The 27,042-nt window shown below is 35.4% G+C and overlaps 1 protein-coding gene across 10 annotated transcripts in view; it reads right to left on the minus strand.

Moving 5' to 3' along the window:
- Positions 1-27,042, minus strand: part of DMD (dystrophin) — a 1,047,400-nt gene that overhangs the window by 737,030 nt on the left and 283,328 nt on the right. The gene's annotated exons all lie outside the window — the stretch shown is intronic.

A 27,042-nucleotide genomic window follows, 5' to 3' on the forward strand; every position in this document is an offset into this window, starting at 1 on the left:
ATGTTCTTGTCCCACTTTGACAATCCTGTTCCTGTTCACCAGGCCTTGTTCCTCAAAGAGGACCCCCCCAGTGAAAAAAGCCAAAATCCCTAGCTGTGACACTAGATCTGCAGTCAAATGTTGATCTGAAAGTTTGTCTAGTCCTCCTTGAGCTTTCCTCTTTACCAGCAGGACAGAGGAGAGCGCCATGTGGGCACCTTGCCCTTCATCCTCACCAGAACTCTGTAGTCACTCTTTACACGCTCCAGGTCACCCAGGCACTACCACCAGTGCCCAAACGAATGAACAACAAGGGGAAAAGACACTCTCTGCAGCTTCTTGGATCCAACCTCCCAAGACACAGTCAGGTTCACAGAAGAATGCCTCCATCTCCTGGGGGAGACACTCTCCATGAACTATCACCCTCCTTTCCTTCTTGGCCTTGGCTAAGGTGCACCTGCCTCTGGTGATTCCTATGGCAGGAAGTCATCTTCCTCACCTGGGAACTGGTGTGGTTAGCTTATGCTAACCTCTGCTGCAGGTTTTTGCTTCTGTCAGTTCCAAAAGAGCAGCCAGAGGCTGATTGCTATCAGTTAGCCCCTGAACATCTTCTCTAGAACTGCTGATCAGGGAGCATCAAACATCAATTCAAATGCAAGTGGGCAAGAGCACAATAAACAGAGGCAGCCCAAAGAGTCACAGCAGTATCCAAACTACTTCAGAAGAATTTAAGAGTCATAAAAAAATAATTAGGGAATGGTAAATTCCCTCTTAGATGAATAATCAGAGTGTACACTAATGAACATTATGAGACATTACCTAAACATATAATGTGTACCTGAGAGTACATTGATAATGCTCCTTACAAACATTAAAATTCATTCATAACTTGAACAGCATCTGGTTTAATCCTGAATAATGTTTTGAGAAACTGAAGTGTTACATAAAATCACACTAGCCTCCATAAAACAGATTAATCCATAGCTATTTAACAGAGAAAATTCACCACCCACTGAAGTTTTCTAATAAGGTTCAAGAGGAACCAATACCTAGGCATGTGACAGGTCTACTCAAACAAAAGCCATAGGGCAAGTCAAAAGTTTGGCTTAAGAGTAAATTACCAAATAAAGTTCTTCTATCTGTGGTACGCACAAGGTCAGAACACGTGAACATAACATTTCAGTTTGACCCCATGATCTGTGAATGTACAAAACAACTGTAGTGATATAAAACACCAACATTTCAGTATATTGCCAATATGCATAAAACATTAAAATCAATGAAAATACCAAAGCGTTTCTATTATTATTCTGTGTATTATATATTCATATAGTGGTCAACAATACTGCTATATTCCAACAAGTTTCTGCTATAATTTAATATTTAAGAGGAAAAACAGAGAGCAATAAAGCACTCTGCTGTGGACAGTTTGTCCCAAAGATATAAGGAATTAACAGTTAATAAGTCATCCATTCACTTCCAAGTGGATATCAGTAAGCACTCCTGCAACAGGAAAACTAGTCAAAAAAAGATTCTTCTCTTAATCTACAGCTTTCATTCTGAGAAAAAAAAACTTTCTGCATGTTTCTCTGTGGGAACTAAACTGACAGATTCATAATTTTGAAACTCAGCATGCAGTTTCAAAACAGTTTTAGCCTTAAACCTTAGCTTAATGAATGAAGCCAAGACGGTTTTTGCAACTACTACCTTTTAAATGTTGCACTAAGGGTTCTAACACTCTTCTTTGAGATGACATTAGTATTTATCTCAGTTCATAAAAAGCAAATTACAAAGTGAAGCCATAATAAAACCAATGCAAAATAAAACCCAAAACAAAACTAAACCAAATATTTATAAACCCATTTAGCTCTCTAAACCATTTCACCATGCAATAATGGGGAGGAAGAGTGTAGATGGAAAAGAAGAGATCATTACAGCATGACTGGTTTAAATGCTGTGAAACCTTACCTATGGTTGCACCACCACTGCCCAGTTTCTAGCTAAAATAAGGCTAACATCAAACCAGATTAAAACCAGAAAATTACACTTATGATTCCACTTCTGTAATAGGAAATTACCAGAAATTAAACTCCCCTATCACTAAATTACCGATCAAATAAAAATTTTTAAAAAGCATATTTTCCCTAAAATAAGTGTTTCATAAAAATTACTGTTATTCAAATAAAGTTTTCTGAGTCCATCTTGTCTCCAAACACTCCACAGAAATGCTGTGACAGACTGAAGTTACCAGATAGGAGCATACTCTCACTTTTTAGGTATCAGACAAAGATTTTGTTTCTTCCTTCACTGCTTCACCATTTTTTTTTCTGCATTTCATTGTGCACTATTTCTATTGCAGTTCTGTGTGAGGGACTAAGAATGCAAGCATTTAAACACAGTGAAGTGCTAAATTACTGTAAACACTTTTGATGGCAGATGCTGATATTTTAAAATGGCACCTGGTGGACCTGTTTCATAATTATTTATAACAAGCTGGAATGTGGAAGAACTGTTCTAAAGGGATTTCAGCACTGCAGTTTTCCTATGTTCTGTGAAAAGTGGTTGCCTTCAATAAATTAACATACTAAGTTCTTGTTTCTTCCATCCTGGCTTGCGATAAGGGGTATACACCCCCTAAGGATTTGTGCACTAAAGCTAATTTGCTCAGTTAAACAGCCTCAAAATCAGCACTGCTCTGAGTTTAATAACTGCTACAGACCTATAAAGCATTCTAAAAGAATAACTACTTATTTTTGATATAACACTCTCTCCTAATTTCACAATACAGCAAATTAAGGTAATGTAACTGAAACAGAAGGACATACAGACTTCTGGAAGAGAGGAAAAGTAAACCATTACATTCTGCAGTATATTAACTGCTCTGATGGAGCAAGTAGCTTAATTTTTCTTCATTTCCTTGGAATCAACAAGCAAGTCTCTTGGTAAATAAATAAAGGAAGTGGTGTTGCATATATAACTATGGACTATCATTCCCCTCCACTACAAAGCACTGGTATCTGTACCTGCTTGGAACCACACTCTCCACTGTACAGTGGGAATATTTTCTTCTATCCAGAACCACAGTGTCAAGGAAGCTTTAAGAAACCTGATATTCACACACTTACTAATATCATAACAAAGTTACTAAAAAACACACAAAAAGTAAGCACAGAACTAAAAGTCCAGGTTAATAAAGAATTTAATTATATTAATGGCAAAAAAATCTAGTCAGTACTTTGCATGTATTTCTTGATTAAAAAAAAAAACAAAATCAACACTATCTCACATAATATACCCCAGCCTTTCCAAAATATCAATTAAAAATTTTTAGAAATACAGTTTGCTCAGAGTACATACTTCTAAATAAAGTTGCTGCATAGTATATGTTGTTATACATAATCTATAGAACCTATAGTATGTATTGTACTACATGCATATATAGGCATGCATCTATCAAAAGGAGATGCAATCAGCTCTTCAAAGGGGAGAACTGTTCATTTTGCTCTGGTAGAAACAGTTTGGCTGAGGTGGAATGTGCTGGAGAGAGAGAAGTTTGTTCCTTCTTTAGAAGTAACTAAGAACATCTGGAGGTGTTTCTCGAGTGCATGGTGGAGTCAGTATAGCAAGCTGTGAGCCTCTATCTGAAATCAAGGGAGGGATTTCAGAGAAAACAAACCGACCTCAACAAAAGCCTCAGAAATATTGATGAGAGATATTTTTCCCGAAGACCAAAGAAGCAGAGCAAAGAGCTCACCAGAACCCAGAAAGGTACTAAAAAAATTGATGATCAGAGAGCAAGCATAAGAAAGAACCTGTCTTACAAGGACCCAATATTTCCATTTCTCCTCACTCAGCAATACTTCTGTATTCTCTTTTACGAGTTATCTAATTGTGTCTTCTGGTTTTGCATAGTAGTAAAAATAGATGCACATCAAAAATCTGGTGCTCAGGATCTTATCATGTAGCTTTCCTTATTTAATTATTTCCATAATTGGTTTGTAGACTTTGGCATAAATATATTTAAAAAAAAAAAAAGTGTCTGTCAAAGACATCTGCCTTGATTGCAAAACATATCAGGTACAAACAAATCCCATGAACACAACAACAGCACAGTGTGACTTCAATCCAACAAAGGAGAAGACCCCATTAACATGTAAATGCTTCTAGAATGAAATTATTTTGTTCTCTTAAAGTGTATTCTTGTGTTATGTTTATGAATTAATATCTTAATTTTTCTGCCAGGCATAGTCCCAAAAAAGGTTGATGTCATCTTTGTCAGAGAGGTGCTACATCTTGCATTTTTAAACAGCTCTCAGACACGGAAACCCACTGACTCACAAAGCCATCTTTGTCACACAAGGAACAGGTTCCACACAGACTAAAAACCTTTGTTTGCAAAAAGTCAACTTCTTACTTAAGCATTTCTGTTGCTGTAGCTCAATAGGTAAAATGTCTATTTATATTCAGCAAACTGGAGGCTCTTGGCATAAGAGCCTGGATGAAATTTTTTCCTTTATTAGGCTCTGCTCAAAAAGCCATTATAAAGGTAAGTGTTATGGCTCTCCAGGCACAGACTGCTCCATGACCTTAAAGAAATGGATCTCTCTTTTAGTTTTATATTCTAATTTTAGTACAAGGAGCCAAGTCACACATCATGGAGTTGTGTAAAATGCTAATAAAAAAATTAATAATTTAAGCTTTTCTTCCATTTTGAATGTAGACTTACATTAGTTGCAATAATCACCAAAAAAGGCAAGAACATAACTGTGAAGTAATGTGCCATTGCATACCTTACAATGGTACAATTGTACAATTTAAGCATAAAATTCTTTGTTTTTCTTCTAAATAATAAAATTTAGGATGTAAGTAGAGATATCTAAAAATACATAAAACAAGGCTTGACAGCCACCCTCCAAACAATAAAGTTTTAACAAATAATAGCAGAAATGTGTTTGAATTTTTCAAGTCACAATTTAAACAGTTAATCATCTTTGTTTTGCCCTCTCTAAAGGTTTAGAAAGGAAATTATGGAAGAATCCTCCAGAATGGTACAAATAACAGGTAATGAATTTGGAAACTGTCCTTTTGTGTTCTGACAATGTGTATCTCTGCTGGGAAAGCATTCTGTAAACAGATTTTTTACAAATTCTTTGTAAGTCTTACATATATAATAAGTTATGTAAGCCATATATAGCTAATGGTTGGCATTTTCCCAAACTATTAACATATAGTAGCACACTGAATATTACGCTTACACAATTGGTTAAGCTTTTGTTAAAAACTTAATTTAGTTTACTTAGTCCAGGGTGTTGTTTGGCTTGAAACAAAACAGGTGGATTCTTAAGACATTCCCTGAGCATTAGGATTGACTTGCACAGAACCTGATTATTCTGTTATTCTTTTCAAATACAGAAGCCAACATAAGGAAACCTCGCTAAGAGTCATATTTACAACTAGTCGATTGAAAGTCGATTTGAAATTGAATGATTAAAAACAATTTCCATGTCAAGCTGTAGGTCAGAAAATGTGTCATACCGTATTTCATCCCCTAAAGCCAACTGTCAGCTTGCTTCAGTAACAGAAACGTGAGGGTGAATTCTGGCACTTGTCAGCCTATGATAAGTTTCTAACAGACTAATACTTGTCAGGGGAGTGATAGCTGATTATACAGGAAAAATGTACTGGAGAAAGGTGATGAGCGTCCTGTGAAGGAAAAATTTAAAAATTACACCAGTCACTACAGTTCATGGCAGAGTAATTCTGCAGTTCTGTGTTTTAATTTATCACAGCAAAGTATCCAGTACCAATTTTATCCAACATTTCCCAGTAGAATACTTGTAATAAAAAACCCCGGCACAAGTGAATGTATATGAACTTGATATATCTAGCAGCAAATTAACTACAGTAACCTTGTTACTACTGTCAGTCTATATTTAAGAGGATGGATGCTCTCCCATCCCATGCTCACAGCCTGTACAACCAAGAGAGATGAGAGCCTTCAGGGAGCAGCCTGTACTCACTGATTTTCCACTTACATCTGACACTTCAGAGCAACCTGGAGCCTCTTCCAAAAAGGGCCACCTTTCCATAATATAGAGTGATCACTTGCTCATTGAGAGCAGGATACATTTGACAGAGTGCTTTGCTTTCTTGAGCTCCACAATGCAGCAGAAATTAAATACATGTTCTACCTAATACAGTGCATTACAAGCGTATTTCTAAGTAGAGGTAACAGAGCCAGATCCCATCCCTTTTCTCGTGCTGAGTACCAGGAGAGGAACAGAATGAGATGAGCAGACCTGACATGACCTGTGAACAGCAGTCCAGCTGGAGCAGCTCTTATTACACACCACTCAAATACAGCTAAAGGACCCAAACTACAGGAATTAAAGTAAAGCAACACCTTGGTTTTCAGTGATGCTGAGCACCCTCAAACAATATGCAAAGCTCCAGTTACAAAATACCTTCCCCCCAATAGGTGCAGAACAGCTTTACTAAGGTACTAGTGATTATTATCTATATTTAACACTGACAGAAACCATTCAGTAGATTAAAGGACTAGGTCTTAAGAAGTATTAAGGAGTTCTGAACAAGAGTTTCAGAACAAGAACAGTATGACCATGTACTGTTGCCTTATCATGGCCAGTTTACTATATTTGTCATTACCATACAGAATAAGACACATCTCTGTTAGCGCACTACTATATCATGCACACAGAATCAGATACAACGTAAATCAATCTCCAAATTAAAATTCTGTCCACATTTAAGAAATCTGAAGTGCCTGATTTCAAGCAACACAAAAGTGAAAGAATAAACAGCTTACTCATAGATTACCTGGCAACTTTCACATGAGAATTACATAATTTGAAGTTAATTTTCAAATTATTTAGACTTATTTCAAGAAGGAGTATCAAAGAATGTTTTCCATTTTAAATGCTAAAAGTTTTCAATCCTCTGATACTTATTTCTAGGCAATTTTAAGTATCAACTTTAATTCAGAGGATGGCTGGATCAAAACAACTCTACTGTTTTATTAAATCATGTATCAAGCAATTTGATTCAGTATAGCTAAACAACAGCCCATGTTCAGAAAACTAGCAATTGGATTTCAACTAGCTCATCCATGACCAAAACTAAACTCCTCTGAAGTTTAAAATAAATCATCTTGAATTCAAAGCAACACATTACGCAAATGTGAACCAGAGTTGGAGGTATGGAGATATAACTGCCTATTAAAATCCAGAATGTTTTTTTCCACTTCACAGCTATCTCAGTAATGATAGGTTTTAGCTGTAAAAACAAATTGACAGAACTGGATGGGCTCCTGGATACAAAAGTTCTCCCTAGCACTACTGGAGAAACGTTAACTGCATTTACCATCTGTGAAAGAATGATAATGCTTGTGTACAGTCCTCACAGGGATTTTTGTGAGATTTAATTAATATTTTAATATGTTTTGTAGATTACTAAATAAGAACACATCTCATTCATTTAATTTAGGAAAAGTAGAGTACTGCACAACAAACCCAAAAAACAATAATTGCAATATCATTGCATGGAATAAGATTATAAAATTATATACTTAAAGCCCTGTGTAATAGTTAAACGGTAGCTTTTAATAAAATATCCACAGTTTTCTGCATTCTGATGGGTTTAAAACAACTTTCAGCACTTTGGACATTTGAAAGTATCTTTCCTTAAGTTTACAGGTATAATTTATAACCTAGAAGTCAGGCCTAGTCACGGGTCTTTCCCAAAGCCATGAGACCTCACTCAACTTTCTGCTCAACAGAAAAAAATGGTGTTCTTGACTTCAGAGCAAGAGTACTCTCTTAACTCCATCTATACCAGAAATGAACTTATTACCTTCAGTGGGACTGGTAAAAATCGGGGGTTTTTATAATTAGTCTCAAGAGAATGCTGGATTTGAAAGAATGATTCTTTCAAGCCGAGAAATTCCACCTGCCCAGCTGGAATAAGACACCTGACACAAGACTGTCATGCCACGAACAAGATCTTCCAATCCACTTCCACCGCCTAGTACTGCATCTGATCTACTTCACGTTGCATAAATATTGACTGATGGCTGTGGTCTCTTTGGGCTGTACAGCAGGTAAGGACGAGGTTATTGCCACTTGGAATGTTGTGTCCTGGCGCTTGGAGCTGGATTCAGCTTTTCACTGATGTTAGAAATTACTAGTGAAGAGTGACTCAGACTTCCAAAACCGTAATAAATGACAGAAAGAGGATTTTCCCCTCTATCTGATTTTTAATCAGCACATGGCAGCATGAAATCTTATACTAATGAAGTATAAATCCATGGCAATTTCCTAACTCTCGGTATACGGTGCAGATCTTCCAAGACATTAACTGGAGCTTGGGTTCTTTCTAATCCTGGTGATATTCTGTTTAGTTCTATTATACAAATTTAAGATGATTACTTCATAAATTACAGGCAACAGAACATGTAGTATGCAACGTTCACCATTTTAATGCAAGCCTGTTTTCAGCCATCCTTTTAGAGCCCTTTCCATGCCAATCCGTGGAGCACTACCTTGTAACACAGACGTTAGTGGATTCAAAAGAAAGTTTCAAAGAAAGAATTTGTCCATTTAGCATGGAGATATCTTAACCAACAAACAACTTCCAAAACATAAAAAGCCCCAAACTATGAAAAGTGTCAGGGATTTTATGATTGTGGTTAAAGATACTAAGCTACTGGAAGAAGGATCATAGAAAAGTCTGTCAATTTAAGGACATTAGAGCCAAATTAAAACTCTTTATTATTACATCAGAAACTCCAAATTATTTTCCAATTTATTTGGCTTAATGAATATTAAATAATTTTGTTGGTTTTTTTTCCCCTGCCACCTCAATTTCAGTGCTGCATAACATCATGTGAGGAGCAGGGGTGTTTGTATAAATTGAAAAGTGGTGTCACACTAATACATAATAGTATTCCTTGTATCATTATATTAGAAGTAGAAGAATAATGTCATATGGAAAAAAGAAAGAAGAGTTAAAAATACAACTTAACATTTCACAGAAATTTGAAGAAATATTATGAGTTGGAAGGGACCTACAAGAACCATTAAGTCCAACTCTGAAGTGAAAGGCCAACACTGGTGTTATTAGCCCCATGTTCTAACCAACTGAGCTAATCTCAGGGTTAAATACTGAGTATTTCTCAATACTTCTTCATAAAGGATAAAGAAGTAAATTTCCCCTTAAAGAAATTTAAAGTATATCTTCAGTGGCTCAGGTAAAAATGAAAAAACTATTATCTACAGAGACTGCTACAGGTAAAATAGTTGAAGAGAGAAGAAAGGCAACAAAAATCAGTCTGTCCTTAGCTATCTATCTTTGTTCTTGCAAATTTTAATTCATAAAGATTGAGAAACAAACACAATTTCTGTATTTTAGGTTACTCGGTACTATTACACTTCTTTAAAAACCTACTGAAAAAATCACACAAAAGGAATAGATTAAAAAGAATATTTGAGAGGGGGGGAAACATTAATCACTGAGTCTCACTGGGCTGGCAAGCAGAATAGAGACAAGGAAGGAGTTTCATTCAGGAAGAGAGAGAAAAAAATTACTGTAGAAGAATCAGTAGCTGGGACTACAAAGGACAAGTTCCAAACAAACAAAGGAAGTTAAATGTTTCCTTCCAGATCATAACTCCTGTCACACAGGCAGAACTGTGCCCATTTATCACTTGCAAGATTGAGATTCAAGAGAAAAAAATCCACAGGTGGATAAGGGTTTAATCACAAGGAAACAGGCAGCATCACCTTGGACAGCAGAGATGAAAGGGAGAAATGAAGACTTAAATAAAAGCAAGCCAGGAGGGCAGAAGAGCAGTTACTAGAAGTATCATTCGAGAAGCTCATATGTCCAAATGGAGAAAACAGAAAGGATAATAAATTCTGACAAACTCAATGTGAAAAACACAAAGACTGGCCCAGAAGTAACTAGCAAAACATACGAGAACTAGTAATAAATCTTCCCTCAAGTATCTCCAGAGCACAATCTGTCCTAGAGGCTTTGCTGAACTAAAGGACAGCACAACAGGAGCATGTAAAAACAACAAGGCAATTGCTGAGAATCTAAGTTACTTATTTAAATATGTATTCAGTGCAGTTTCCCATGCTGAAATAGTCTGGGACCGTACCAGCTAGAAGAAACAGTCTCTAGAATGGGTCTCAGAAGTGAGGAATAACTTCCTTCAACATTCTCACTCCTATAGCTGAGTATGTACTTGGACCACTGCTGTAAGTGAGACCTGCTGACTCATGTTCAGCTTGGAATTATCTGCTGAGTTGTTGCAGTGTAGTTCCTCCCATCACCCAGATATTAAGATACTAAAAAATAATCAGCCCCCCCTATCCACCCCCAAGGAACACTACCCACCTGTCAGATCATGTACCACTGATCACAACCTTTTGAAACCAGCCTAGTCATTTTTCCACCCTCATCTCATGGTTTTGGCTATAAGGGTTGTGTGAAAGGTCTTGTTAGAATCAAGGTGAAAAATATTTAATGATTTCTTCTTATCCCCACCCCTATCCATCTGATCCGAGAAGAATGACCAGGCATAGTGTGCTCTATCTAAAACATTGCTTCCAATCATATTTTTATTCTTCATGTAGCTGGAAAAATTTTCTGGAAGGACTGGCTCCATAATCTTCCTGATAACAGACTAGAGCCAGAGAAGACTCTATTTTCCTGAATCATCTTTCCTGTCCTTTTTGAAGACAGCTGTGACATTTTAAATTTTTTCCAGTCATTGAGAACTTCCCCTAAATGCCATGACCTTTTGAAGATGTTAGAATGTGGCCTCATGGTGACATCTACCCACATCCTCAGCAGCCTTGGAGACATTACACCTGGTTCCATGGCCTTTTGCACATTCATTCAGCTTATATGATCCCTGACTTGATCTTCTTCTAATGCAGGTAATATTTAGCTCCTGCAGACTCTGCCATGACATCAGACAGGCTTGAGGAAACCACACCAGTAAAACCTGAGGTGAAAGCAGCATCCTCTCATTCTTTCCTGTAGCCTTTACTCTCCTGCCTTACTGAGCACCGGAATTCCAATTCCTTTTGTTTTCCTTTTGTTGCTGATGCACTTCAGAAGCATACTGTAACTCTTTAAAGTGCTAACAGTGAACTGAAAAAAAGAAATGTGATATTGAGTATTTGTGCATGCAAAGGAATTCTCTTTGGAAAACAACCCTCTTCTGCATAAATTTAATGGATAGATTCAGCTCATGAAGGATCTTTTGCTAGAAAAACACTTCTGCAGGCAATTCCATGAGGCTTTAATTTCAGTACATTTTTTTAGGGTAAATAGTAGTACTTTTTATTAACCATCTACAATTTTATTAAAATCACTGCCTCCTTGCATTACTTTTTGAAAACAAACCCCCCCCCCCAAACATGTTTTATCCACCAATTTTAAATGGAAAAGATTACTACCAAAGAATAAAGAAAGCTTCACATATGTCAATGAGTTTTTCATCAACATATTTTTCACATATCTAGCCCCACTTAGCTTTCAAGACTGTTCCAGTTTAGATGTAGGACTTTTCTAGCAAGCAATTTGAAAACTAGAACAATATCTCTTTGCATTTGGCCACATCATGTGCAACAGGGAGAAAAATAAAAGGCTCCTCATGCAAACACTCCCAGTGTTCTTTGCACTATTTGAAAGACTGGTGTTTCCTAAAGTTAAAAGGTAAAGGTAAATTGTGCATTCCTAATGCAGAAGAAATACTTGTCTCAGCTCACTGAACTAAAGCCATTGTTCAATAAGGTTTCACCTATATAAATATACAGTTTATATAACACTGAAGGTCAAAAGAGGTGAGATCAGTCTGAATTTCAGAGGTCAAATATGCCAAATACTTATTTTTCACTTTTTATGCATTAATTCTGAATACTAATGCCAAAGGACATAAGAACAAACAATAGGTACATTTAGAATATTTCTTATCTTTTCTCCATGCCTAATATTTAATTCCCAGAAACTGTTTTAAGACAAGTGCACTGCTAAGTTATAGAGAAAAAAAATAATAAAAAGTGCAGAATATTAAGTGCAGAAAAAGTTTAACTTATTCATTTATGCATACAGCGAAAAATATTCATAGAATAAGCTACAGACAAAAACCAGTGCTAGAAGTAGCATATGTAAGCTGGGAAAAGCATGATGAGATTCTGCTGTGCCATCCTGGATATTTTCTATGTGATAACCACTTATGAATGAGTAAAATTTAATACATATTAATATTCTAACGCTGTGTGTTTCTTTTGGGCATGATTTCTCCTTAAAAAAGTCTATGAAATTTTACTTTTCATTTCACAACTGAATCCTTTCCTTTAATAAACATGCAAACACCCCTTGGTTGATAAAACACTATCAATTAGTGGCACTGGGGGAATGACTATGCAGTCACTATAGAGTTCATAGAACAGCAGTACATCTGAGCTTTGTACAGTCATTTAGATATCCTTAGACTACTATTTGTGGAATTACACCAGTTTATATATATTTCTAAAAGTTTGCTCCTGTCAGCAATCACCTTTCACTCTTTACAAGCAGGAATATCTAATACCTTAGTTTATAAATATGAATCTTTAGACATGTGTTCTAAAGGACAATTATTCCCCTGCAGGCAATTTACTGGTGTTTGTAGTCACAGAGGAGAAGCACAGGAATACAGAGCATACAAAAGTTACATCAGGAGAGTAAACAAGAACCACATATGCACCATGTCCTCAACATATTCAGTTTAATTCAGTTATATAGTTCTTACTCTATCACGACCTATGCAAGTATTGAGAAAGCAAACTCTGAGCAAACACCTCCACAGTTATACAAAATTGAAGGATAAATGTATTTCTGATTTTGGTCCCAGGTGCAACAATTCTGGTTTTATATTTCCTGACCTTAGGAAGCCACTGTCAATTACAAACAGCTCAGGCACTGGCAGCCATCACAGCTCTAAGCCAATTTTCTTCAAGGATAGAGGAAGACAAGATTATTACATCTTTCAGAGGCCAAGAAAACCTTTAATTATTATCTGAATGGTGAAAGAGTTCAAAAAAGTCAAGGACGGAGCACCAAACAACATCTATTTTGATCTGGATTATATTTGTGTTTAGTTCCATTTAATATGTTTGAGGGTTGTGGGCTGACGTGGCTAGCAAACAAGCCCCATCCATAAGCTTGCTCATTCTCCATGGGACAAGGAGGAAAACAGAAGGAGCAAGAGTGAGAAAACTTACAGGTTAAAATAGAGACAGGTAAATCACTCACCAGTTACTGTTGCAAGTAACAAACTCAGCTTAGAGCTTTTGAGTTCATTTATTGCCAGCTAACAAAAGCTAAATTTAAATACTGATTTAATTATTGAGAAACAAGAGATGACATCTAAATAAATACCTCTGCCAGATCCAACTTCTCTTCCAGGTTCACTTAATTTCAAACACCTTGCCTTGCCTCCCTCTATTCCTATTCTTCCCTTCTTCATTCCAGACTTCTCTCCTCCCTTTCTATTGCCACAAGTTACACCCAGCCCGTTCAGTAAGGCAAGGAGGACCACATGATGTCAGTGTCAGTACTTAGTGATTTCTCAGTTCAGCTAAATTAAAATACAAGCAGAAACTTAGAAAAGAGGCTATTCTTTTAAAAAAGAATTTTTTTTGCACTTCACATTTATTGACTGTGAGTTCTGAAACTGCCAAAAAATTACAATATTTTTATGAGAATTAAGTTAGCAGCAAGTGGTATTTTTTGTGTTTTCTCTATCATATAGAACCCCTACTACAAAGAGCATATTAGCCCTGAAAAATTTCTTCTACTTTCATTTGTGTAGTTAAAGTTTGCAGTTTAAATTTTCTGACATCCTTAAGTCTTCCTGAAAAAATTAGGATGTTTTACTGTCTAAACAAATTGCAATTTGCTTGCAAACAAACCAAGAACTGTTTCAGTCATTTTCTACACTGTTCTTCACAGAGATATTCCTTCTAAAAAGGAGACCTTCCTATACAGCAGTAGTTTTAAACAATATTATTTAAAAACACATTCAGGATGTCTCTTGCCTATGTTGGCTCCCCCCACACACACTGGTTGATGAAACGTAGTCAATTTGCTTGGTTTGGTTTGTTTGTTTGTTTTCTTCTCCAGTATTTAACACAATCTTCAGTCCCATATTTTCCAGGACTGAGTCATTGCTGTTTGCAAAATTTTTATTCCCCTGACTGCTTTTCAGCATCTGGGTCCAGGAACAAACCCTGGCCCCAGGCTACATGTCACAAGACGACCTGTGTTCATTTACACGTGAAATCTGACTATGGAGAACGGAAAAGACCCATGATGACTTCTGGTTGGAATAACTAAGGAAATGGACAGTAAATTACAGTCTCCAGTAGCTTTAATTGTCTTGCATTGAGCATGAACAATGCTATACAACCATGTAGGAAAGCAGATCACTGGCTGCTGCTTTTCCATGGAAGCTCTGAAGAAAGAATAATATTTTACATGGCTGTGCAAAAGTCAGGGAGGTTGTCACAGCAAAACAACATTATAATAATGAGGCATTTAAATTCCTCTCATTTTAAATTGTATAAGTATTATAACAGTTAGAAATGTAGAAACTTGAATGGGTTTTCAACCATCGTTAGATGGTGATTCCTGGAGAAGTCATTCAGCAAATATGCAAGAGTAGAAGTAATTTTTCATCAAGTTAAGAGCTGTGTGTAGGTTTTGCATAAAAAAATACCAAGAACCACTTTGTATGGCCTTAATGTATTCAAATTCAACATGATTGATGATATTCCATTTTGTCCATTGATACAGGTATTTTTATTTAAGCCACAGTTACATTTAAGTGACTTTTCAGAGACATCATTGGTTTCAATCCTGAAGTCTTAATCATTTCAAGATATTAAAGTAGAAATATTAAATATTTATATCTTTGAAAATTCTTGAAAGTTTCCTATTTATTTAAGGAAAACTAGGTAGCCATAGCAAAGTCAAGTCATAGCATAGTATAGTCAAGCACATTTCCAGAATACAAAAAAGTGCTATGTTCATGAAAGGGAAAAAAGGGTCATAACAGATATCAGAGATATCAGAGAGCAATTATCCTTGTCCATTACCATCCCCTCGCTGCTTGATGACTAAGAAGTAATTTCAGGAGCATCACTCCATTTGCCCCAAGTCACTTAATTTCAAGCACTACAACCAGTTCACCCTATTTTGTCTCCACTGATCTCTGTCTCAATTTAAAACATGGGTTATTAAAAAAACCTCTGTCTTTAAGCCTGCCCCTCCACTCCCATTCAGAGGAATGCTTTAGTTATGGCTCAAATAGCTTCTCCTTATTTCAGGCTGATTTTTTAAGGAGCCCCTTCATCTGTTTAGAAACTAATCTCTAAAGGTCATATCTCAAAAATATTGTTCACAGAGAATATAATACACTTTACAATATAAACCTCATTAATTCATAACAATTTCTTTTTCTACTGATATTGTTGCACTAAATAAGGTAACAGTAAATTTAATGACAAGTAGAGCAATCAGAACTAGCAAAAGATAATCTGCAACCTGCTTCCTGCAAGATGTTATAAAAAAGAAAAATCTCCTGACAAATTGAAGCAAACTATAAGGAAAATGGGAAAAATTAGGTTCCAAAATGCCTTAATTGGACGTAAATCCATGATTACTCTTAACAGCAAATATCTCCCTCTTGGTTGGATTCCAGCTGGAAATTGTGACAGAAATTATCCTGTCATCATGTCATAAAACAATTAATTCCTATATCTACCAAAAAATAAATGCATGTTCTAACTTTCATGGGGAGATTCTCTTGTGGCATTCATTTCAGTCTGCTTCTTTACACCAACCTTCTGGAAAGTAACTGCCATGAAAGCCACTGCTCATTAAGCCATCAATTTAAAAACTAATACATAGAAATTAAAAAGAAAAAAAAAGAGGAAAACAGAGACAGTAAGATTCCCTAAATACTTGCTTTTTTTTTTTTTTGCACGTGCCCCATCAGTGACTGCCATTTGCATGCCTGAGAACTTCACATAAATCCTTTGAACTTCAACATCTATGACTGAATCAAGGTTATTCAAGCTACATTGTTTCAGTGAAGCCACTGAAAATCATCCACAACAATAGACTAGAGTTTTAGAGCAATTTAGAAATCAGCTTTTTTTCCTTATTTGCAAAGCAAATAATCCCCAGAAAGACGAGAAAATGAATAGCCTCATGATAATATAGTTCCTTTCTCTTTTAAAAGTGAACCTCAAAGCTCAAAAAATTTGGAAAAGAACTGAGAAAAACTAAGGAAGTTTCTCTTTCAAGTTCCTGTAGTCCTGCTTCACATACACTTTCTTTTTAATATATTAAGAATGCAAGAAGTGCCTGAGGATAGGTGATTCTTTTTTCTATTTCTAGATTCAATCATTTCAGGCATTACCATGTGTTCTCTTTGAAATCAATAGAAAATAATACTCATTGTATGGAAAAGAGAACATTTCTCTCTCAAGGTGGTTTTTTTTTTTTCTAATCAGATTTCTGTACAGGAAAGCCATTACAGTGCCCAGAATGTCTTCTCTGCAGGATTAACATAGACACACTGAGGTGATAAGGAAATTAATTTAGGCTTTAGATATGCTGCCTTGTTATGGAAGAATGTCAACTGAAGAGGAAAATCACTACAGAGAGAATTACATCTCTTACGGTCTTTTTAAAAATTTTTATGTCAAGACAGTCATGCTTAAAGGTTGCAATAAAACTCACAAAGTTGTACTTATACACACCAACTAGCTCAGAGTCAGGGGCAAAAGATGCACTTAAGATGATTCAAAAATGTGGATCTTCTATGACTATAGCGTCTAAGAAACCAATTCAGATGTCAAATTCTGGTCTAGAGATTAAAATTCAGTTACATTCATTCTACCCAAAAGGTTAAGATTTGGATGAATTTCTTCCTTCGATTTCTTTTCTAGAAGCTTCAACTTGAATTTGTGTCTTCCACCACCTGGTCAATAAATCTGTTTTAAATGACCTTCTGATAACAAGCACCAGGAGGAGAAAGTCCAGCATTTCCACTGGGGTTTAGTGATTTACTAAGATTTCATATAATAGTTCTCCTATGCACATGAGACTTTTTCTGCCTATGACAATTATTAGCATTGAAAAAACACACAAGAAACATCAACTGGAAAACACACAAGCAGTTTGACTCTAAAGAGGTGTTTTAGAAATTAGAGAAATTTAGAAATTATGAGCTTTCTTTCTTTACTGTTTTTAAATTGCGGTAGCAAAACCAAAACACTCAAAAATTCCAATCTCAATATGTAATAATCGTCTTTATGTGGTATTTATGTTTAAGTTAAATAGATTACTTTTGTACATAAATCAATGTTTTGTTCAGCATGTCAGCTGACTTGAGTCAAACTTCTGACCTACTACCAGGTTTTGGGAGATGATTAATCTTTCACTTCTTTTATATTTCCTTGTTTGGCCAAAATTGTGCTCTGTTGTATTTAGAGTGGTAAGTGAGAATAGCCTGCCTCAAAAGAAGATTTATTATCTCCTATTTCAAATCCAGAGATTTGAAACATCATCAATTAACATTATTTGTTCCTAGCAGGAACTGATCATCCTTCCATTTGTGACAAAATCAAAATTTCAGAAGTCTCAAGATACCCATATGAGTTCTTCTTTCAAGTTAGGTAATTGTTTTAGGAACTTTTCAAATCAATAACAGACAGACAGATAATGGTATTGCCACAGTGCAATATGGGCTATGGGTTTTCTAAATAGAGTAAATTCTTTCAGTTATCAAAAAAAAAATATTGAAGAATATTAAGATACCAAATAGAGGGGTTTAATTTTAGGCCAAAGTCCTCCTCTAGATTTTCATAGAGTGTTAACCTCTGAGTGACATCTCCCATACTCCAGAACTCTTTACATGAACCTCTATTTTCAAAAAGCCTTTTTTTAATTATACATATACTTGTACATATATTACAGCGCTGAAGGTACAGATCACACAATGTTTTTGTAGGAACTAGGGATTCTATGATCAAAGCAGCATGTTTTGATTCAGGCCTATTCTTAGTTTGAAGAACCACACTTTACTTGCAATAAGTAGACTAAAACCTGTTCTAACGGATAAATCTCCTTACTTCAATTGAAGTTTATTTAAAATGTGATAGAACTTTTGTTGGCTGAGCAAATACAATGCTTTTGCATTTTTTTTAAGTTATCATGAGACAAAATATCCAGTGAAGATATATGCATTGCTATGCATCTCTAGAAACTTCTCAGAATATGTGCTGAACATTTACCTAAATAAACTTTCTTCTTCCTTTGTGATTATAAGACTTGCATATACTTATTTCATTCTCTGTCCTGATGCATTAGACAACATAATTGTGTTCATAATTGATCTCTTCTCACTTGTTTTCCATCAGTGATTATTTTGAGCAACTAAGAATTATATATGCAGTTCCAAAGGAATTAATTCACTAAAATACAGAGTTAAACCCCCCACGATTTTAGCCTGAAGCATGGATTATGGACATATCAAGTCCCAGCAGAAGACACAATCTATTTACATAAGAAATTTGGCAAAGAAATAACACAAAATTGAACCCGGATTAATATTTTAACACTCTCACAGAAGAAATTTATTTAGGAAAAAAATAATGATAAAACATAGTATTAGTAGTGACAGATAGAAAACTACATGCATTGTGATATAGTGGCAAGGAAACTTATGTGATTATTTTCCAGAGCAAACCAATTATTACAATTTGCCAGAGCGTTCTAAAGCACTGTGATTGCAGAATACTAATGTAGACCCCCCAAAAATTATAAAGAACTTCAAAATAGTAAAAAATAAAATAAAAAAAAAATCCCCAAAGAAAACCCAACCAACAAACAAGCCAAAATAACCCAAACAAAAAACTAAAAACAGAAAAGCAAAGAAGATAACTGTAAAAGCACAGGTAACTGGAAGACCATGCACCAAAGAGGGAAATGTTCTGCTTAAGCAGGACCAGGAGGTTACTTATAGAAGTAGCATTTTGATGTAAAGAACAGGAGCATTTAGAATATCATTTTTTGATGTGTGTGCATGCCTGGGGGTATGAGGTAGTAAAGTATCCTGAATCCAAAAATTTAAAAGAAAAATTTGGCAATAAATAGGGTCACAACAAAAAAACCTGTGTGTTCTTTGTAGTACCTGCAACACCCAGTTTCACCACCAGGGTCTAATCTGCAGACTGATATCAATGCCCATCTCACCCTTCCACTCCCAATTCCTGCTGTAGCTCAACAGTAGAGATTTACTCTGCTCCTTCTCACCTTGGAAGAAGCTGGACAGAACATTTAGCTGAGAAATGACTGAAGTCTTTAGAACACCTCATTCATTACGCTCTCAGCATCATAGGAAGAACAGTAGCTGTGGTCACTGAAGCTTACCAATTTAAATAACATTGCTATAAACTATGACATAGTTTTAAGGAAATGTATAGTAGTATGACTGATTTGCACCATCACTAAAAATCTAAAATGAACATGACTACTATCTGTAAATATGAGTCTGTAAACAGACCTATTGTCTGTTCCTTATACTAATACAACCCCTACTTTTAATCATAAAACATTTTACAGGTATCACTGCTGTTAGATTTTTCATGCATTTTAATGCAGCTTTCATTTTTTCTGTTTTATGCAAAAACACACACTTCATTTAGTTTTACGCTATTTTTGTTACTATGATATTACAGAAGTATTCAGTCAGACATTAAGAGGGTAATAAGACATGCACTCAGCATTGAAATTCATGCTATATCAAGAGCACATTTTCTTAATATTTGTTAGTTTTTCCTTGCTGGATTGTGTATTTAGTAGTAGGATTTATATATATTGTTCACATGATGTATGACATATAAACATGTGCAAGGATGGGCAAATTGGTAAGATATATCCTAGAAAACCATTATGTCCCAGATGAAAGGTTTAGTAAGTCCTCTTCCTTCTAATACTGTTACTTGTGTTAATATAATCTACACAATCTCCGAAACTCCTTTGTGTCTCTTGAGCCTTAGCTCTCCATAATTTCAATCAATCACAAAAATCAGTGGTTTTTCCTACCTTAAAAGAGAAGAAAAGAATTAGAACAAACAAAAAGCAGCTAAATTTTAAAATCTTTTTTATTTATATATACAGAAATAAATCTCTTTGTTAGAAGGTCCTCAGAGAAAGGACTATTTTCCCATTTCACTTTGATGCATGACAATAATGGATAATTATTGTCTTATGTGATATCAATATATTTGTAGAGGAGGAAAAAAAAACTTAAGTTCTGGCTAACAAATTTTGTTTATATGTGTTTTCTTAACACATGGTTCTTTGCAATGGCTCTTGTTTTCCTTTCTGTCAACAGAGAAGCATTACCAGAAATTCGAAAGATGGCACATCTGCCTTTATGTGACACTTATGGTGAGGTCATTCTTACTGATAGAACACACAAAGCAGAGCCATAACAGGACAAATAGAAAAAGCATTCACGGTGTTAAAGATTCCTTAACACATTTCAGCTGAGAAATACCCTGAGCCACATCCATTGCACAGTGTGCAGATTACTCAGTAGTGTACTGTCAACTCCAAAGTGTTTTCCATATCTGTGTGCTCTGGCCTTTATTAAAACAAGGAGCCAATGCTATCAATGACAAGAGAGGTCTGGAGTCCCTTAGTATATAGGCAGAGCTCTTTACTCAGTCAAAACAGAGGTAGAAAAGTCTATCTTAATTTCTAAATACTTTCAGACCTTCTGGATCCTGATCCTTACATCTAACCACTGCTGAACTATTAACAATAGCAGCAGCTATGCAAAGTTACTACAGAGCTCTTTACAATTCAAGTTCAGTACTTCAATTTATATTATAAGCTGCAAACCCATTGTGATAGAAAATCTTACAATTTCTTTTGTAGCATATGTGCCCTGCTTCAAATTAAATCACAGTTATTTTAAATTTTCCCATTCTCAGGAGGAAAGGCCTATTTTGTCCTTGAGTCTCTTATTACAGTACCCTTAAAGTCATTTATTTCCATGGAAATGGGTAAAAGCTACTGATTGTTGAGTCATCTCTTGGTAATTCAATTGCTCACAGGTCAAAGAGATAGTAATAAATCTATTAATAAACACGGAAGATAAAGTGGGTTTCGATGGAGTCTAGTGACTTTATCATTTTTGCTGACTATTCTTATTTGCTTAGGACTGCAAAGAAAAGGCAGGACTTTCACCTCACCAGGAGCTAAAGAAGAAATGCATTTTAATTTTTGGGGCAAATATTTCTCAAAAGAAAGTGTAGAGTAAAATATTACAACAGAACTATAGATCAAACTAGTAATCATCTGGAAAACCTATGTGTACTCCAATGTCATTCATATAAAAATTCATATATTCCACTGTTAGTATTGAAAGTATGTCCACAGCCCTTCTCTTGTTCTGCATTTCACAGCTGTGCTAACAGCTGAAGACAAAGTACATGATATGGCATGATGATATATCAGCATTAGAGGTTTAATTTGCACTGAAATACAGTAAAGCAAAAATACTTTTTGCTGTACTTATTAATGTGAATCCTGTAGACTTCTCTCCTATTTAATCAAAAGCATTCCTCTTTTTGAGAACCAAAAGGTAAGAAAACAATCCAATCTTTCTTACCAAAAAGTAAGAAAACAATCCTTTTTCATTTTATTTTCTATCCATCATAAAGTTTTTGTGCAACTGAAACAATGATTTCTGAGCTTGAGACAGTATTTTCCTAGACTATTCTCAGCAGTATGATATCAGTCATAGCCCCTGTGACGTATCTCCCTCCTGCCTTCAGAAAAAATAATTTTTCCTCCCACGCTGACACTGTGCACACAAAACACTTCTAAATTTTAGGGCATAATAGAAAAAAAATCAACTTTTCATACTTCCTTGACATAAGCCATATAAGCAAGGGTAGTAAAGTGAACTGAAAAATAGTATTATTACTGTATAGAACTACTGGGTACAGACAGGGTTAACAACCTCAAGAATTACAATGCTAACAGGTTTTTTCCCTTCTTCTCCGTGCTCCAATATGGTAGAATCCATTACTGTTGAGATATAGAAGTATAGGGAGTCAAGATCAAACAAAAAAGTTATGGAAAACTGTCTGAGTCTCATTATCACTTAATAATTGTGCCAAAAACTCATGTCATCAGTGTAAATTAAGGAAAAATACAGAAAATGTGACTGGGACAGATTAAATGAGATTTTTTTTTATCAAGCTCCACAAAGTATAAGAAACTGGATAATTACTTTACCTAAAAAGGACAGCAGAAATGCCATTATATAACTTCACAGTCCATTTATTGTCGGGCTAGCACAAACAAGCACAAGACCCAGCAAAACGACAGCAGAGACAAGTTCATTAAAACCAAGAATCAGATGTTTGTTGCTATAAGGAAGCACAGAGATACTTATGCTGCTGCTACCCGACTACTTGTTGTAAGGGGAAAGAGGACAGCTCAGATGTATTCCCAGATTCAGTTTCTGAGAGATCATTCCCAAAGTAAAGGGTAAAAGCCATTATACAATCAATGGCATGTAACTACTGTGTGTTGCTGACCACAACACTTGTTGCTGTTTGCTCATCCTGTTCCTTGCTTGGTGAAATTTAAGAAGATGCTCCTGAAAAAGTGGATACACAACAATTAACATAATACTTTTCAGTATATTTTCTGAGATTTATAGCCAGAAAACCACAACATGCATCGGAAAAGTGTGAAAAATCAGTCAGAAATTTTCCTTAGTTGTATCAAGAGTAATTATTTTATTTTTTATTTTTTAAAAAGGAAAAGAAATAAACTTTAAAAAAATAAAACTACTGCAGTAGAAGTTTGCCCATAAACTGGCTTTGCCATTCAAATCTGAAGAGAAATCAGTATTAAAATTACCTGGCTCTGGCAAGTAATATTTGGCAAAAAATACTCATTTTGAGCAACCAAAGCACAATAACTATTTATTCTTTGAAAGGATCAGAGAGACTATCATCAAGATTTAAAATATCTTAGCTGAATAATCATAAATGTCTTACAACAGGACACCATTGTAAATCAAGCAGGCATACTTTGGCCTAAAAGTTCAATTTGCAAACCTATTTTTCCTTTGAATCCTGCTTGCTAACATCCACCAATTTTCCTTACTTAATCTTACATCTTCCTCTTTTTATCTTTCATACACTATGGTAACAAATACCAGACAGACATTTAAACCTGCTTACATTTCACTCACTGACAAGATTCAATCAAAAAGACTATAGAATATAGTGAGTTGGAAGGGACCCAAAAAGATCACTGAGCCCAATTCCTTGTTCCCTGCAGGACTACCTAAAACTAAACTATATGACTAAGGGTGTTGTCCAGATACTCCTTGAACTCTGGTAGGTTTGAGCCATGACCACTTCACTGGGGAGTCTGTTCCAGTGTCTGACCACCCATGGGGTGAACCTTCTCCTAACCAGAGAACCTGCACCAGTGCAGAACTGAATGGGACAACACAATGCTTGATGCATCCCAGGACATGGTTGGCTCTTCTGGCTGCCAGGGTACACTGTAGAGTTATATTCCACCAACCCAACTCCAAGATCCCTTTTAATAGTGCTGCTCTTGAGATTCTTTTCCCTCAGTTTGCACCTATATGATTACCCTGTCCCAGGTGAAGAATACAGGACTTTCTCTTGTTAAATTTCATACCCACCTCTCTAGTCTGGATCTTTCTCTAAGACCTGTCTAGCTGTCAAGGGAGTTCAGAGCTCCCCCTAGATTGGAGTCATCAGTGAACTTAATGTACATTCAACTCCTGCATCCAGATAGAGCTCAGTCTCCCACTGTTATTTCAGGACACAAGAAAGGAAAGAAACTCATCCCTTTTGCTCTTCTACATACATTTTCAACATCAAGGAGGAAAAAAACTCCACTCAAACAACTTCAAACCAAAGAACCAACAGCTAACATATATTTAAAATATTTGCTGTGAGATGATGTCAGCTTTCTCATATCTTCTGACTGAAAAGGAAAGCAAAAAGGCTTGAATAAAGTTCCTATCACAAACCCTACTCTTGCAGACAAGTTTATTTGCTTCTTCCCCCCCTGTCCAATACTATGAACATTCTGATTGCAGATTTGCTTTGCAGAATTTAATCTACACTGCATATGTCGCCTATTTTGGGAATTTATATAAAAACACTGTATCTTTAGAAAACACCTGATTAATCACAACCTTTCCTTAGCTAATTTTGTTTAAAGGAAAGCTATAAGCAGTAAGACATACTGCTTGCTATTTTTAAGGGGAAGATAGGTTACATACTCTTTGAAGACATCAAGCTTCAAAGACAAGATACAAAGTCAATGTATCAAAACAGGACCAAGATAATGTTGTCAAACTATGTTAAGACTTGCAATATATGAAAAAAAGGAATTTCTTAAGATAATTGAAGGACACAGAAAAAGATTGGACATGAAATCTATTAGACATGCCAATTGTTTTCTTTTGTGCGTTCTTTCTAATGATGCAAGCATCATTAATATAAATACAATCTGCTAGGGTAGGTTTTGTTAAGTTTACTTGCTTAAAAACAAAACTAAAGCACCTTCCTTAAGATACACTACTGATATAAAAAGGCATTCCTAGTAATCTATATAAGTAAGGAAAATAACAAGAATTATCATCTCTTCATGAATCAAAATATGAAAGCTTTAACTTACATAACACAGCTTTTACAAGAAATACTTAAAGACTGTGATTGAAATGGTGATTTAACTCTGAAACATCATTTTAAAGGGTGCTCATGGGATAAACTTAAAATATCAACAGCCTCACAAATAAATTGACTGCTTCTCATGGGACAGACTTTAAATATCAGCAACCTCAGAAACAAAGTTCATATACAACCCAGAGAACCAAAGTTTGGCAAAAAAAAATATTTACATTTCAAAATCTAATTGCTAAGACAGACTCCCTAGACATTTGTTTCAACATTCAATCATCAGTAACTTGAGAAGACAAAAAACTCCAAACCTTTTCTTTTTTTACTACTATACATTGCTGCAGAAGAGTAGGTCTTTACTGAATAGTGGCTTCCTTTCTACTTAATTTTTTCAAAATATGAAGACGTAACAAACAGTAAAGTAACAAAACCAAATTTTAAAGTGTTCGCAAGTTATATGTGTACTATTTTGACAGGTATTAAGTTATGTGAAAATAATATTTCACCACTGCATACTCCCTTTTTATTCCAAGAGAGTAGCATTTTGTGGCCAGAGGAAAGAGTGTTGTTACACAATATGCCATTGAAGAGATATTTGCGCACCTAATTAAGAGAAGTTATAAATATAAAAAGTAAAATTACAGAAAGAGTATGCTAGAACCTTCAAGCAAGATTTCTCACTTACTTACATACCAGTAATTCTGCTTTTCAGTCCTGCAACTAATTTATTACCATGAACAAAGATGTTAGTTCCAAAAATCCATGTTTTCAAACAGGTAGAGAATTTATTTTTCCTTTGGAAAATTTACAAGGGGGGGGGTAATAATAGGTGGTCAGCACTGTGATTTGCAATGCTGAATAGCAAATATTTATAGCAGACATTTGGAAAATCACCAATGTTTAAGAGTTTTTCAGTTGTTGGCTAAACAACTGCAAGTATCTTTGCCAAAACCAGAATAACATGTCTAATCAGAAGCGACTTTTGCATACAGAAAATAGCTTTTTCACTAATCTATTTTGAGAAGAAGAAAGTTTAACCAGTTATAGAAAAGACTGTGACTACCCATTCAGTTGTGCTACTCAGTTTTCAATTCCCATCTCATTCAGGGTTTACAAGCTCAGTCTCATGCTTTAGCATGCAGAAAGCCTGGTTTTCCTCCAATGGTTCACAAAAACTGAGTTCTAGAGAAGAAAGACAGTGTACTAGCAAGCAATGCTGTACTGGTTTTACTGGGCATTTCTTCCACAGGGCCAGATACAGACATCCCATATATTCCTGGTGCAAGGACAACTATTTGACTGCACACAAGACAGAGCACTCAAGAGTCACTCACAAAGCTCTCACCTATGAGGTGGTAAGTCCCTGTCATCTTAAATCTTACTCTCTGCTCCAGTTGTGAGCGCTTCCTGAGATTCTCCTTTTTTAATTGTAAACAGGTTAAAATATCACCATCTTGAACAAAACCATCTGTTCTAACAGTTTTTCACTCTACAAAGCAGTGAGGTTACAGAGCAGGGAGCTTTGAGGTGTTCAAGTACATATTTTTGTCAATATTTCTCCCAGAGAAATACATGGGAAAAAGGTTATTATTTAAAAATTGAAATGTCCAGTTATATTAACAGATGTATTGCTACGTTTTACGTTCATTTTTACTTCTTGTTGAATTCTAGCTCTTCCCATCAAAAACTCATGAGGTGAGCCACTGAGAACAGGACAAACAGATAGAAAACTGCATTTTTTTAGTGGCTTAATAGGAAATTCCATGAAAATACAGCAAATGAATCATGGTATGGAAAAAAAAGTACTTTCATATATACATATATACACAAAGGCTTATATAAAAAGGAAATACAATAGCTGTTCCCATTGCCTTAAAGTAAACTATTTTTTAGAAATTTTCTCTGAGGGAAAATTACTTAGGTTGTCAGCAGTACAGGAAGTACAGCAGAGAATATATAGAAATTGACAAAATTGAAAATATCATGTGAAAAACAAGGAACCTTTCAAACGTGACTGCACAAGGACATATGAAAGATAGAGTTAAGGTAGAATAGTCAATTCTATTACATGTGAGAATAATAATAGTGATATGAGTTGTCATCCTGATAAAATTTCAATATACAGAGATGTACAAGTCATACTTAAAATATATGAGTTTCTAGAGTTTGAATTCACATTTTGGATATACATTAAAAGGTAATTTAAACTTAAGATCTTTTG

The sequence above is a fragment of the Myiozetetes cayanensis genome, unplaced genomic scaffold (assembly GCF_022539395.1).
Source record: "Myiozetetes cayanensis isolate MyiCay16 unplaced genomic scaffold, myiCay2020 scf5-8, whole genome shotgun sequence".
Lineage (NCBI taxonomy): Eukaryota > Metazoa > Chordata > Aves > Passeriformes > Tyrannidae > Myiozetetes > Myiozetetes cayanensis.